Source organism: Excalfactoria chinensis, chromosome 6 (genome assembly GCF_039878825.1).
Source record: "Excalfactoria chinensis isolate bCotChi1 chromosome 6, bCotChi1.hap2, whole genome shotgun sequence".
Taxonomy (NCBI): Eukaryota; Metazoa; Chordata; class Aves; order Galliformes; family Phasianidae; genus Excalfactoria; species Excalfactoria chinensis.
This window is the reverse complement of record NC_092830.1, coordinates 3,113,073-3,129,079: the sequence shown is the minus strand read 5'-3', so window position 1 is coordinate 3,129,079 and position 16,007 is coordinate 3,113,073. Positions and strand designations below refer to the sequence as shown.

The window sequence follows — 16,007 nt, the reverse complement described above, 5'->3', positions numbered from 1 at the left end:
ATCATCATTTAGCCAGGAGGCAGCAGAGAGCACTTTCCCAAATTGTCTTCTGGCTGTTTCTGTGGTCGGTCTGCCTGGGATACGATTCAGGCACCCAGCTGCACTGAAATGGGATGAAAGCTCCATGGAGCTGCACCCAGGGAATAGGAGGAGGAAGTTCACCATCTCTGCCTCTCAGCCCTCACACCACACCTCAGTGAGGCTTCTTTGATGGGCTTGCTGGGTGCTTACTCCTTGAAGAAGGCTGCATATTGCCATATCGGGGCAGGCCACGGCTGGGTGAGGAATGCAGCTCACCATGTTGCCGTTTGGACGTGCCCATTTTCACTGTGTTTCACTTCCTGAACAGCTGCCCGCTCTCTGCTTTGGCATTTCACACACTTACCTTAACAACTTTCATCTGCTTTCACATCCTTGTCCCAAGGCAGGTATCAAATGAGGAGTGAGGTTCATAGCTGTTGGCATCTCATGTCTCAAGATAGCTGATACGTTTCTCCCAAGGACAGAGACCTTCCACGCTTCAGTTCTGCCACATCTGTTAAGCCTCAGAGCCAGGTTAATGAGAAAAGGGAAAATTCAACTTAATCCAGGTATAATGTGGGTAGCAACATAATAAGATCAAGAAGTCCCTAAGCAACTTCATACGCACTTGGTGGGTGTTGGAAAGCCACTCTGCACAGCCCTTGCAAAGTAACTGGGGTGGGCCCAGCACCAGGCTGCAGGCAGAGAAGCTGCTCCTTCTCATCCAGATGTGACTTTCTCTCTGCTTGCCTCAGTCTCCCAGTCCCTGATGGCAGCCTAAAAGGAGTGAGAAGAAAACTGCTTTTTATCCGCTGATAAATACTAACACCGCACTTACCGGTCTCTGTGCAATGCTTAGGAGAGAACAAGAAAATGAAATGAGAGTCTCTGTTCTGCACGAACAATTTACTTTTCTTCTTCCCCCTCCAGAAATCGAGCGTGAGCAAAAGGCATTTCAGAAACGTTTTCATTTGCTGTGTTTCCTGTATAACACGGGGAGATGAATTGAAGTAATATAACAAATGGTTTATAGGAACATAAGCATTACCATTTCAGAGCTCTCCTGTGAATTGAATGGATTTCTGTAAGCTTTTGTTTAAAAACAAGTAGCATGATTAGAGTGGAGAACAATACAAGCCCTAGATGATTTAAACATATGTCTGAAATATTAACGCTACTCCAAATTCTTCTCTCCCCCAACAGCTTTTCATTAGCAAGCACATTCGGATCAGGAGGATTACCTGCTTTTAGCTGTGGTTCCACTTCGAGCTGTTGTCAGCAGGAGATGCCCAGGACAACATTATTACTCAAAAGAAATGCTGAGACCATAACCCGCTCACTGTAATGGCCCATTAGTGCTGAAACATTACTACTTCTGGTGGCAATCAGGCTGTACCTGCTAATTACCATGCATATGGCTGTCATGTTGGCTTTTACTAGTTGATTTAATTAATACATAGTACTCATAAAAGGACTGTCAGAAAAAAAACTGGTAGGAGCAGATAAAACTAACAGACTTTGTAAATATTAGGTAGGTCACTCCAAAAATAATGCCTCCTATTTATTTCCATGGTAGCTATGATAGATGCAAAAAGCATAACAGCACTATTTGAAAGAGAAAATTCTCAGCTATAAAGCACTTTTTCAACACAGTCGCCACCATTAGCAGCACATTTTTACCACTGTTGAACAGGAGACTGCATATCTCTCTCGCAAAAATCTGCATGGCCATCCAGAATAGATTCACAGAATCATAGAATTGCTCAGGTTGGAAAAGACCTTAAAGATCATCAAGCCTAACCACAACCTAACTGTGCTACCCTAACTAACAACCCTCCACTAAATCACGCCCCTGAGCACCACATCCAAATGGTTTTTAAACACATCCAGGGATGGTGACTCAACCACCTCCCTGGGGAGCCCATTCCAGTTGTCTTTCACATTGTTTCCACCACTGCTGAAAAGCACAGCTCAATGCCTTGCCGTGCTCACACCCACTGTTTGATCTCCATAGATGTTCAGCTAGTGAACTGTTTCTCATCTACTCAGAAACAGTACGTCCTACAGACCGACAGTTCCCAAAGGAATATAATGCAGATCAAGACTATTTATGTTTCCAAAATGCCACGATACCTTGAGGAAAGTAAAGCCAGGCAGAAAGCGATAATGCTAAATACAGCTCACTACAAAGACAAGAAATAAACTTCAGTTTTATTGTCTATACCTGTGAGGATTTGTACCGGAAAATTACTGCTAGAAAAGGACAGAACTGCTGATATATCACAGCACTAGATTTGTGTTAGTTCACGCAATGCGCTTGGTAACCATGGGAACTAAACGATTTCATCAAGACTTCAAATAATCTAGGAACTATAAATAGATGTGGAAACAAAGCAGGAGCTTACCCAAGGTATACATGGGAAACACAATATTCTTTATAACTTAATTCATTTTCTGTGGCTCCTGCAAGAATCTTAAGGTATTTATGGCAATGCCACCCCATTTTTGCACCCTCCTTTTGACCTAGCATGCCTACCCTTTCTGTCTCTTACCTTTCAATCCAACTGAGCTTGGGCAATAATGATGATCATAAGCTCTCACTCAGCTGCATTCAAATAATAGAGAAAAGAATGTAGTATAATGTGAACTAGCCAACAGCAGGAAAAATTCACCATGTGAAAGATGCGTGGAATAATGGTTAAGAATCTGTCAAAAACTGCTACTCAAAAATAACTATTTTTCAATGCTACAGCTTTTTATTGTTATTATTCTTTAAACTCTGACTATGCTTGCCTTCAATTAAAAACAAAAGCAAAATATGCAGAAGAACCGAATATCTCCCGGAGAAAAAAAAATGAGCAATACTGTATTGCACCTCCCTACTCAAACTGTAAAGAATCCAACATGCAGATAACTCAGTTAATCAGATCACCCAAGTCAAGGTTGTACCTGTTTCAAAGCAAATCTAACAATAAATTAGGTTCAGCATTACTGGTTCTGAAGAAGGCCTGGAGACGTATGATACTTTGGAGGTCACTGCTTCAACGGGGCTGCTGTAATTCACATTTCAGCATCCATTTGAGCATCAGTGGCACCTGCACTTTGTGTTTCCATGCTGGTTATGGCAGTTGTCAACTGTAAACAGAATAAAAAGCAGCAGCTCGTTTCAACATTCTCAGACACCTCAGAATAGAAATGGTCTCACAAGCTGAATTTGATTTCCAAGTTCGGAAATGTTTCTGATGAGCTGCTTAAATTTGAACAACTTTATGATACTTTCAGCCATCTTTCATCACTCAGACTATCAGCTTATGTATTTTCTAACGTCACCCTACCATCCTTTTACGAATACCTCTAACTTGATTTTGAGGAATGCTTCAGACCTGAACTAATCAGCCTAGTAGGCGATGCAGCTTAATATTCAAACTCTGCTGAGACCCAGAGTAATAATGCAGCGGGACTTCATACACAAGTCATAGTTCAAGTTCACGTAATTCATCAGAATCACAGTGGGCTCCAAGGCTGATGCTGGGCGAAATAACTGGCAGCAGTGCTTGCACTAAAGGCAGGATGGAAGCACACCAAGTCCAAGTTGAGGAACTGCTCCAGCAGCTTTTCTCTGTCAAACTAATTCATGGGTGCTCAATTTTTAATGGGAAAATCTTAATGAATTTTGAGCCAAATGGCTTTTTTTTTTTCCCCTCAAGTCTAACCAGCATATGTATTTATACTTGTGTAGCTGGAACTAATTATAGCTTTTTTTCATGCTTTTTGGCTACCCTTATCATTAAAGTGGAAAAATACGTACAATGCATTATTAAGGCAATGAAATGTTTTTCTCATCCTAGAAAGAAGTTTCAGTTATTAGATTTCTCATTTTAAAATAAGAGCCACCAATAACCTGTGCCAGCATGGACTGACCACATCAGCTAAACACGTTAAGAGGATTTTCACTACTTAACTATCAGTCTTTAAGAAGTTCAAATTGTTGAGTGTTTAAATTTGCATGCTACATGAGGATGCCCCAGGGAGCTGGGGGACCCAAAGTGCATGCTGGTGCTCAGCACGTCAGTACCCAGCCCAGCATGCACAGAACTGCCTAACCACCAAAAGCAACACCCTGCCTTGGGGCCGGCCTCTGCTGAGTGACACTGGGGAAAAGAGACACTGCAAGAGCTCAGAGACAAAAGAGAGGGCCACGAGGACCTCTGCCATCCCACTTTGGTGGAGCATCCCCCCCAAATCTTCATGCTTTCCCATATGTGCCTGTGACTGCATCTTAAATCATTAGCCACAAGACGTTTACTTCAGGCATAGATATCTACATGATCATAAAGAAAAATCTGATGTGGACAAATGTGATAAAAGAAAGCTTTCCTTTTTCTTAGTTGATGAGTACAAAATTATGCTTGACTTTACATACATTAGTAAGTATCCTCGCAGTCAAGTCTCACACCCAACCTAATGCTGTCTGACGTTCAAACTAATACAAACAGCTTCAGGAGGGAAGCTCCGTATACAGAGTGTTTTCACTTCTGAACCCTTCAAGCAGAAGCACGATCATTTAGATCTGAATTCAGCCACAACAGAATAAATAAATAAATAAAAACATTAAAACATTAAGCTGCATTTGTTTTCCAGTATTCCATAGAGAAATTATCCCACTGGATAATACCTTCCATCAGTGGGCCGTAGAATCTTATCTTAATAAAACCATAAATCAGGCTTTGCCCGTGAAAGGCTGTGAAACTTCATTAATTTGTATCATTTTCAGATGTGGTTACCCAACAAAAATGGTCGGCTGCCACGTGTTTTTCTTCTCAGAAGTGGAACAAAGACTCACCAAAAAACATGGAAATAAACGTTTGGCAACTTAGAAACAAAAAGGTATATAATTTATGTCTGACATGTGCCTTTCAAGGTGAAGGACATGTATCTACCAGCTGAAAGTGCGTATCTATGTCTATGCAAAGAGACAGAAGGTATATTTTACCCTTCTGTTAGGAGCTCTCTTTTTGGACACCAATTCTATCAGCTTCCATAAATGTCAGCAGGAATGAAAAGTACAACAGGAATTAATGCTTCTTCAACTCAGGCCATTTTCTTTAGAAACTACAGTGAAACCTTTTTGTAAGTTTTAGTCTGGGTGAAATAAAAGCCTAGGAATCCTTATCAGATGCTAGACCAAAGTAAATGACTTCTCCATTTCTCCAATGAGATCAGATCATATGAGGATAGAATAAGAGCAACTATACATACTCCATCAAAAGAAGAGGTACAGGACAGAAAACCTAATTATACAGTGAAACATGATGATTCATTTACAAAACCTAGAACTGCTTAAGGAGAGAAGCAGACCACCATTATCTTCACTGACAGTGAAGGAACTCTAGTTTACAGAAGAAAATTCACAGACACAATAAAAGAATAATTTAAAAAGCCCTTAAAATAAATACACACTAATTACACAAATAGGAGATCATAATTTCTTAACTATTTTGCCTAAGTCTGCATTGCCAGTAATGTTCAAATGCCACAGATACTTCTCTATCAAGATCATATTTGGGTCTCAAAACTGACAGGCAACACTCATAATTTACAGATATATATATATATGTAAATTATATATATATACACGATATATATATATGATATATATATTTATTCTCTTATATATATTTATTCTCTTCAGTCTTCTTCAGACAGACTGTTTAGTTCTGTGCAAGACAGTGAGCTGTGCAGAAACTTGAGGTTTTCTGCTCAAATTCATATTCAGAGAGCTTTCCAGCCATTGCTGACCCTAAGGTTTGTTTTGTCATTCTTAAGGGACAAACATAAAATCCACCACTGCTCTGTGAAATTCCTGCTGCATGATTAAAGGATGACTTACTTGGTGGCTGACGTTATCAAAGCTTCCTACCTCTTGAATACAGCTCCAGTCTGGCTACTTCAAGCCACTGTTAAAACTAATTGGGTTTTCTTCGTCTCTGCTGTTATTCAAAATATCCCAGGACACAGCCCCTCTTTGCCTGCTCTTTACAGCAAGCTGCTTTCAGTCACTCCATCCTACTCTGTTATTCCAAACTCTACAGAAGTACTGGTTCTGACTGTGCAGGGAAATGAGTCACCAAGCAGAGGACACCGAGCAACTTCCAGTGCAACATCGCCTAGGGAGCAACCCTGACTTACAGGAGCTGTGTAACCGACATATCGATAGGCTGAACCAGTACAAATCATCTACAGGAGGTTCATTCTAGGCCCTGTGATTTGAGGAAGCACCAGAATCCCTGAACACAAATAAGGCATTCTGAGATGGGCGCTTTTTTTCCTTCTGCATCTAAAAAGGTGTTTGGTGAGAAATAATATCAGCAGCAGGATAGCACTGCTTCTACAGGCTTTTTCAATACTAACAGAAGCCATTCTTGCACAGAATTCAAAGTGCCCTTTGATTCCAGGGTAAACAGCCAGCTGAGACAAAGTTATTGATGAAAAAACGCTAAATAAGTCATTCCTATGTTACATCAGCATTAAGGTCTCCCCTCATCCTCCTTTTCCCCAGACTAATCAACCCAACCGAGTTCAGTCAGCCTCTCCTCATAGGCCATATTCTCCAAGCCCTTCGCAAGCCTCGTTGCCCTTCTCTGGACCTGCTCCATAACCTCCATCTCCTTTCTGTACTGAGGTGCCCCAAACTGAACACAGTACTCGAGGTGAGGGCTCACCAAAGCCAAGTACAGGATGACTTCCCTAGTCCTGCTCACCACACCATTCCTGATACAAGCCAGGATATCATTGGCCTTCTCGGCCACCTGGGCACACTGCTGGCTCATATTCAGCCAACTGTCCATCAGCACACCAAGGTCCCTTTCCATCAGGCAGCTTTCCAGCCACACCTCCCCAAGCCTGTAGGGTCGCCTGGGGTTGTTATGATCAAAATGCAGGACCCAGCACTTGGCCCTATTGAAACTCATACAGTTTGCTTTGGCCTATCATTCCATACTCTCCAGGTCATTCTGCAGTGCCTTTCTCCCCTAAGGCAGATCAACACTCCCTTCCAGCTTGCTGTTGTCTGCAAACTTACTTAGGGTGCACTCAATCCCTTCATCAAAACCATTAATAAACATGTTAAATAGAAGTGGCCTCAGTACCAAGTCCTAGGGGACGCTGGCCGCCAACTGGATTCAACTCCACTGACCACAATTCTTTGGGCCTGACCATCCAGCCATTCAATATGCTTCCCAATACTCACACTTAAAAAACTATTGCCATTCCCCAGGATGAAACAGACATGAACATTGACTTAAAACGATCACGCTACACCTTGCAAAGATATTTGACTAACAGTTTCTTGGCTGCATCTCCTCTTGCTTTGTTTCTCCACAGTTCTCATATGCCATTAAGCATCTTCTTGTGCACCCCTAAAATTAGCAATAATTATATTCAGCTTTTAAAATAAAACAAATCTTTGAGTCATGACAGGATTTAATTACATCCTTCTTATACTTAATTTCAAAGTACCTGTCCTGAGGTAGGAGGCGGAATGCAGGAACAGCTGTAGAATCAATGGATGCACGGGATGTTAATTAAACTCAGATTGAGAAGCTACTAAGCACATATTTGCAAGTTCCAGTGCAAGAACCAAGTTACAAAAAAATAGCCTTAAATTTTCTAATATCCATATTCTTTCTCGGGAACTTATAACTTTCAGAAAGTCCCATACCGTGTTGGGTTGTAAGGCTGTGTGATAAGGTGATGGAAGAGACCAGGGATACAGAATACGCTTGGCTGCTTGAAACAGTTTCTCAGTTAAGTCATCAGAACGGTGTAATTTGCTCGCTTATTTTTCAATCAGAGAGATGCAAAGCTCAGAGCAGGGGGTACAATGAAATTCCTGCTGAAAACGAAATCAGATTGGGAATATGTTATGTAATTTTTTATTCTTTGGGTGTTGTTTTATCATTTCCTTTTAAACTGATATTTCAACTTACAAGTTTTACAACTATTAAAAAAAAAAATCCCAAATGATTTTGTGTTTAAATGATTTCTTTAAATTAAAGGGAAAATCGCTTGATCTCAGGTTGCATTTGGCAGGACTGAGACAATTTTAACTATCCTAGTGTAGAAAACCAGGCAGATTGACTTCATCAGAATAGCTAGTGGTCAGCTAAGTGCTTCACTAACTTGGCGATGAGGAAAACAAACCAGAAACACCAATAATTTTGGAGCCTCATTCACCTTCACCACCAAATCAGAAATAACTAAGAACAGAAGTAAGGCAGGGAACTGTGTAAGTCCTCAATTTCCAGGACAGGTGCTCCCACAAGAAATTAACGAGGGGATGTTTCAGACTTTCTAAACTGCAAAGGCAACAAAGCACAAGATGAAGGGAGATCAGATTTAGGAAATTATGCAGCTGTTGATTTGTTAAATGATGACTTAAAGCTGGACATTTAAAAGTGACACAGAATGAACAGCAAGACTTGACAGCAATGGAAAGAACTGGGTGGATCAAACCTACCTGTCCCAAATAATCCTAATAATACATTGACTTGATGTTCCAAAACCAACAATGTAATGAAAAGCAACCTTTTGGAACATTGCATCTGCCACTGTATCTTATTATTTATTTCACTGTCGCTAAAACACAGCATCTAAGGTGACATCAGCAGCAAACTGATTTGATTTCTGTTTAAAAGGTAAATATGTAATATTAATTCCATTTCCTTTTGCAGCGCCATTTAAATTCGGCTCTGACAGAAAGGAAGTCAGGCATTTGGATAAACGAGAGAGGTTGATTGAATATTGATAAGCCAATTTTTAATTTATCAAGGTTATCTGGAGGTGCCAACTTGATGCCGCGTGCTAACAAGAAGTATCAACACAGAAAGTGATGTGCACAGAGAGATGCTTCTTCGGGATTATAAGGAGAACTTTGCAATGGGAACAGAAAGTGACTTCCTGAGGGGGAAATTTAAACAGATGGGAAGTGTGACAGAGAGAGATGGAGATGAATAGGTGGCAAGTTTTATGCTTCGCAGATCGCAACATTAAAGCCACATCAAATCAGCACAGATGACAGAGAAAAAGGAGAACTACCTTTGTGGAAAGTACAGTTCACGCGTCACACACACAAAAAAGCTCATGTTTCCCTTGGCCAAATTTTCACAGCAAGCCAGGTAATCATTACACATCTGACAGTGCATTCTCTACATTGACAATAATCTGCAAGGCTTGACAGCTACCCACAAAAGACAAGGCTAAAACAGTTGAGAGTGAGCAACCATTATTCTTCACAGCCAATATTCTTTAGTCTCAGGGATTCAGAACAGAGCACAATATTAAAGCAGAAACAACATCAGAGCAATACACAAGACTGCAGAAAAAGAACACAGTTTGGCTCACTGAAAAACTGCAATAAATGGCGTTTTGTAGCCATTTAGTGCAGCAATCTCACATATTCGCATGCTTCTATTCAATATAGGTAAGTAATTAGAATGTTTCCTTTTGTAGGTTTGTCAGTAACTTAAAGGCATTGTGAGACCCTCAAGTGCACATCAATGTGGTGAGGAAGGAGCAGAAAAAAGCTTTTCTTCAGGGTTTTTCTTGAGAAGCGAGAAGAACCGACTGAACCCTTACGTGGGAGCTTTGGTCTGAGAGAACAGAAATGGATTCTGAAGCATGGAAAGAAACTCCAGAGTGACAAAAAGGCATCACTGACACATTCCAGGGCTTTGAAACACCTCTTCCTCCACGTTTTTACAATCATCAAATACTTGCCAATATTTCTGTCTCCAAGTTTAAAAATGTATAAGAGAATAATCAATTTCTAGAAGACGATTAGCCCACAAGGTCATGCCTGCTTGACAGTTAAACCACACAGGCACGTGACTGCAGCTGCGACCCACCTTCTAACTGGAGCAAAATGAACCCACCAAATTTGGGCACATTGTGCTACTGGTGAAGTCAGAGGATAATTTCCTTTTCATGCATCTTAGCTCCTGCTCACTCACTCTGCCAACAGTAAGCAGCATCGCTGTGGCACTTAACTCTCCTCCTGACTGATGCCAGATGGGGCAGTCACCATAACAATGCCTCCATGCTGGCTGCTGGCAGCACAGCTCTAGCCAGTGATTTTCTATCATACCACGTTATAATCTCATTTCACGGGTGACTCTCTTGTTGCTGTCCTGCATGAAAGAAAATGCAGCCTCTGGTGTAAATACCCTCATTTTTACATCTTTTCCAGATCTACAAGACCTTGCTCTCTGCCATTTGTACTCGTAGGAGTATGGGGCATGTGGACTGCGATGGGATTTCTCCTAATTTGAACCTGTAGCACTTCCTTTCATCAATTCCTCAAAAACCTTTAGCCTTTCCAAGTTTCAGAGCTTGTAGCAGATTAACGCTGTATCTGCTTTATGTTTCAGAGTCAGATGCGGAAACACTCTTGCAGCATGTTCCAAATAGAAATACAAGTGAGTAGAGTCCGTAAAGAAACTGTACATCTCCCCATCATAAGTACCACCGATCTCTCTCGAATAACCCATACTACTGCCTTGGTTCAATTCCTCCTAACTCTTAGACCCTAATAATTGGAAATAGAAATCTGAGATATTAAACTGATAGTGCACAACATTTAATTTCCTTCAGACATAATTTGCACAGCTCTGAGAATCAGTCCCTGTGAATTAATGATGCATCTCCATATCTGTATGATAGAGGGCTGCGACAACGTTTACATCTGATGCTATTAGAGTCTCTTCAATGAGAATCATTAGCAAGTCCATTAATGAGAATGTATTTCCCCAAGGCACAATGGCCATTTGACATTGTAATCTAAATCTATAGTCCCCAGAATCTCTATTTAGAAAGCAATGAAGTAAGTCCCTGAACTATATAATGGTTATCACTCAAATCTGCACTGCGCAAAAAAGATGAGGGAGACTTCCTTCAACATTGGCAATACACAACATTAAAATGTACAGCTGCCTATTTTTATTAACTAATAACTGTATCAGCAATGCCAACAAAAACTAAATGCTGCATCCCGATGGCTTTGCATATCTAAGCAACAAACGCTCACATTCTTAACTTCTACAAAAGTCCTATTTAAATGCAGTAACAACACGAAGAAACTCACCATGCTGATCATTTTAAACATCTAATTGACTTGTTAAAAGCCAATCCAGTTGGCCTGAAATCTACAGCTAAACTACGAACTCTTGCAATATGCGATACTTCTTATTCAGATGAAAAAGTGGTTCAAGAAATGGAAGACTGCATTCCAAAATACTTCAATAAAAAGAAAGACAAGAACAAAAAAATCAAACAAAACAATAATCCAGCTTTCTACCTTCTATGAAACTGTTTTCTCCTAATAAAGTTACATTAATTCACCCTGCAGCAGGTATCTAAGTTGTCAGTTTCACAGCAACAAATTCTGTGGGTAAAAATAGACCACTGTTCCAAGTTCTGATGTCTACTTAAAGAATTAAAGTGGGAGGGCATCTCTCCTCCCCCAGCCTTGGAGCCAAACAGAATTTCAGATCCCTGGACAACATACTGGCACGTTTCCTCAGTGTTAAACTGAAAGCTTGCCAGAGGTTACAGAATGGAAATCTATACTATTGTTTCTTAAACCACTACAATGCCACGTCCTCCTATTTATGGTTCTCACTGGAAGATTCTTCACGAAGGCCCAATTTCCACCCATGTTAGTATTATGTAAAGCAAAACAATGTATGCCCAGGATACAAAGAAGATGTCTATATTATTGTACTGAAGGCATGGGTAGTTGTTCTTGGAAAATGCATCTCTGTCACAATAGCCTCCACAATCACTGCTGATCTTGTCCCACCTTTCCACACATCTGCCCTGACCCTGAAGGGCTTGGCTTTTAAAGACATAAGTATCCATATATCTTAAAAGTATTACAGAGGATGAAAAACAGCCGGCAATAAATTACTTACATTCCAATACAAATGTTAACATGGCTGGTTTGATGGCATTTCAAATATACTCTCCTGATTTTCATTATGTATAGTGTATCTTTTTATTTGTGATATGCCGAGCTTCTCTTAACAAAGCAAACGCCTGCTTCTTTTTACCGACTTGCAGCAGCTTCAGCAAACTTTACTGCATTTGCTGCTTCAAGCAGGTGTGTGCTATATACTTATGAACATCATCTGCAGATGTAAAAAGACATCACTTAAGAATTACATGATCATCTTTACAAGATAATTTTCTAATATATTAGAAAATAGAGATAATATATATATTAGAAAATAGAGATAAAAAATAAAGATATTTTTCTAATATATGACATGTGGTGCAGGATCACAGTCTTCCATCTCTTACGCCAAGCAGGGCATTTCGAGCTGTCTGCTTTTGTTATCTACTATATTCTACTTGAGAGTAAACTAATATATAACTTGTTGTACTAATGAATTGCCTCCTTGAAGCTTGGCATCTTCAGAAGGAACATGACTTCCATGGTAATAAAGTAGCAGAGAGATTTCTAATTACCTTTGGACAGTTAACCTTCATTATTGTTCCATGACTTCACTGAGCCTGTGTTTCTGGATACCACTCATCACAGGCGACGCCTCCAAACAGGCTGACTCTGCAAGCCAAGAAAAGAAGTCATTTTACATCTACATAAATATGACTTTCTAGATGGGTCACCCCGGGTCCCCAAACACACCTGTGAGCAAATCATGTGGCAGACCATTTCAGGGAGAGGAGTCGGCAGTTGTTAGTAGTTCACAGACCCAGAAAAGATTCAACTTCTGTTCACTCTGTATCTGACTATAAACGAACCTTTCGTCATCTTCCAAAATGCCAACTGCACTGGGAGTACACCGAGCTTCAGACAGGATTAGATTCAGCAAGGCTCTTGTTGAAAATGTTACTTCTACAGTCTCAAATATCATCTTATCTAAACACCTGCAAGTCTCTTCTGTGACAACGTCAACTCCGACTGGATCACTCAGCAATCAGCCAGCAAATCTTGCTGATTTTCTGGTCTTTTCCTCATACCTTTTCCTTTCTGGTGTCTGTAACAGCTTGCTGGGAATGGAATGTTCCTTGGGAAATGTCAACTCTGAAGTCTTTTTCAGTGAAATGATTAAAAATAATAATTATAATAATTTTAAAAGGCTGTAAATATATTCAGAGAAGTGAAACAGTGCATTTACCTTCCTGGTTTCAATGTAAATAATGCAATGTGAGACATGCAGAATAATACATCTCAACTACTTTTACATTTTGGAAGAAAAAGGATTTCAGAGATCCGCAGAGACTAGAACTAATTAATTTTTCAGTGTGCTCATTTAAGCTCTTTACACAATGTCATGTCTAGAATTACTCCAGACTTGAACTTCACCCAAGCAACCAAATGCAGCCCCAAGATCACTTCCTAAGCAATCCCCCCCTTGCTAGTTTTGTATCTTTTGCAGCAACAATTACCATGTGGCAGAATTGCAAGAGACAGTTTGGTCACAGGGACAATATACTCTCACGGTATTTCACATGTATTTAACATCCCAGAAATACAGTAGTAAAACTTAGCTGATCATAAAGTACTGCGGCCAGTAAAGTCAAACAGCCAACATATTTGCCACACACGTGTCACAAGTAGCTCCTGCTAAATTAAGCAGCACCTGGTAAATACTGCTAATTCACTTGCACCTAAGTTAATTAAGGATTCCAGCAAGCAATCAGATATGATTAAATTACATTTTGAGAAACTATCAAATGGTTAAAGCTGAAGGAAAACCGCTTAAAATATACTGCAGAAGGTAACACTAATTAGGACGACTCTTAATTCTACTCATTTCTCAGCTTTGGAGGTTTCTTCAGCTTCAGGAACATGTTTTCTCCTCAGAGCACCATGTGAAAAACAGCTGTAATCACCGCAGGTATTATCCAGGTAAACTGAAAACAGCAATTTGATCCCCCTTACTTTCCAAGAACTATCCATTCTAAAAACAAGAAGTAAAGCCTTGATAAACAACATTGATCCATCAGTGAGTCTTGACAACAGTCCCAGCTGCTGGGGAGTATTCAAACAACAGCTTTCTTCTCTACAAAGGCACTGAAGTTGGGTACTATTGCAGTACTTGGAAAGAAAGAGGTGAGAAAGAAAACAGCCAGGCAAGTAGAATCACTTGAGAAGGGATGGTAAGTAGGGAGAGGAAGGAGACGGGAGGTCAGGAACTCTCTGAGGTCATTTGGGACTCTGTTTTCAATAATGCAACATGCAAAATGATTAATATCAGAATATAAATGATCTCATATCTGTCTCTGACATCTCCTCTCAAGCAGTCCTACTTTCCATTCTGATTGAAGTTACCTGTTCCTCCTTGACTTCCCTAACGCTCCTCTCTTCCTCACCTATTCTTGGCAACATCAGACTTCCATTTCTGTCACTGCACTGAAACATGCCTCCCCCAGTAACCTCAGCACACTGACCTTCCTTCTGCCTTCCTGCTTCCACTTCTAATCATGCCAGATACTTGAGTTAATCAACTAAGCTCAAAAAAGGCCGTAATTTTCAAATACAAACTTAGCACACAGAAAAAAATCTGACCTGAACTACATGGATCTCTTTCATCTGCAGTAAAAAGACAAACTGCTGTTCCTACAGCATCAGGAAACTGCCTGACTAAAGATCATTGAGTAGCAAATGTGTTTTTAATGTCACTAATGATAGCAAAGGGTAACTTTGCACACCCAACCATAGCCGTGATGTAACAACCATTATTAGCAGTAAGTGCCACATTTTTCCTGTTTGATGCATTAGGTCATTGCCCAAAGACAAGAGGCATGTGCCTTGGCAGAGATAAATCTCAGCTGGTGTTCAGGACCTATCCAAGACTATATGATTTTCGAGCCTCTTGCAACTGCCAAGAAAAAATTAACATTACATTAACACCATTAACACCTGCACAAATGTGTTTTATGATTAAGATATGGCACAGATGGTGAAAGCTGAACACTTCCAGCAACAGCCAAGTCTGTGTTTTATTTTTAATAACATACTGGTAATGGGTTTTCCACTTTTCTCCCTCAACAGAATAAAGTATTGGCGCGGTAAAATAGTTTTATCTTGAATGAGAGTACACGGCATTTACCAGATAGAGCTGATAAATATTTAAAGAAAAAAAAATAAAGAACATCTCTGGTTTTAAGAGCTCTAGATAAAGCTCCAGCATTTGGAAAGAAGCAGCAACCGACCCATGTACTCAGCAGTATATTTTCCCACATACAGCATATTATTTGTTCATCAGCTTTGTATTGCGGAGCTCCAGAGCGGTGTATTTCAGAGGAAGATAGAAAGGACAAAGTGTGGGTGGATAGACATGAAGTGCCTGTACATACCAGACTGCCTGGTTAGGAAAGGGGAATTACTCACAAATGGGACTTCTAAGACAAGTGTTAGGCAAAACGTTGCCTCCTAATTCATAGAGAATTAGATAGATGGTCTCCGCTCCACTGCAGGTGGAACTAGCAGAGTTGCAAATTAAAACTTCCTTTTCTTTTTCTTCTCAGTACTTGAATTTTTTAACTCCCTTGACTCATACAACACTGGTAGCAGGCTTCACCTTGCAAGGCACCGCTCTACTTGTGAACTTCAGTGTGGTAGGTCATGTGAAAATGGACTCCTGCCAGTACGTTTAGCAAGATCAGTTCCTCCACATAACTGATATGCTGGAGCGAGATGCAGAGGAGCTCCCAAAGGCCCCTTATGGAAATTAATCCGTCAGATTGAGGGAATCTAACCCATCAGATTGATGGTCTCCCTTTCCTAGGTGGAAGCAAATCCCTTCAGACACCCTTGAATCTTTTCAGTAAGAAAAGTCCCAGGGATATATAAGTACGCCTCAAGATATTCTTTTTCTTCCTTGTCATAACATAAAAATGCCAATATTCATAAACAAATTACCAATTAAGAAAAAAAACCTGATGCCCAGAGGAGTATCTTG

The 16,007-nt window shown here is 40.3% G+C and overlaps 1 protein-coding gene across 1 annotated transcript in view; it reads right to left on the bottom strand.

Annotated features, from left to right (window-relative positions):
- LOC140253690 (mannose-binding protein-like) overlaps positions 1–16,007 on the bottom strand; it is a 175,890-nt gene that overhangs the window by 41,462 nt on the left and 118,421 nt on the right. Inside the window, 4 exon segments of the mRNA XM_072339431.1 lie at positions 386–580; positions 650–798; positions 3,014–3,156; positions 12,547–12,643. The gene's annotated coding sequence lies outside the window, so the exon portion shown is untranslated.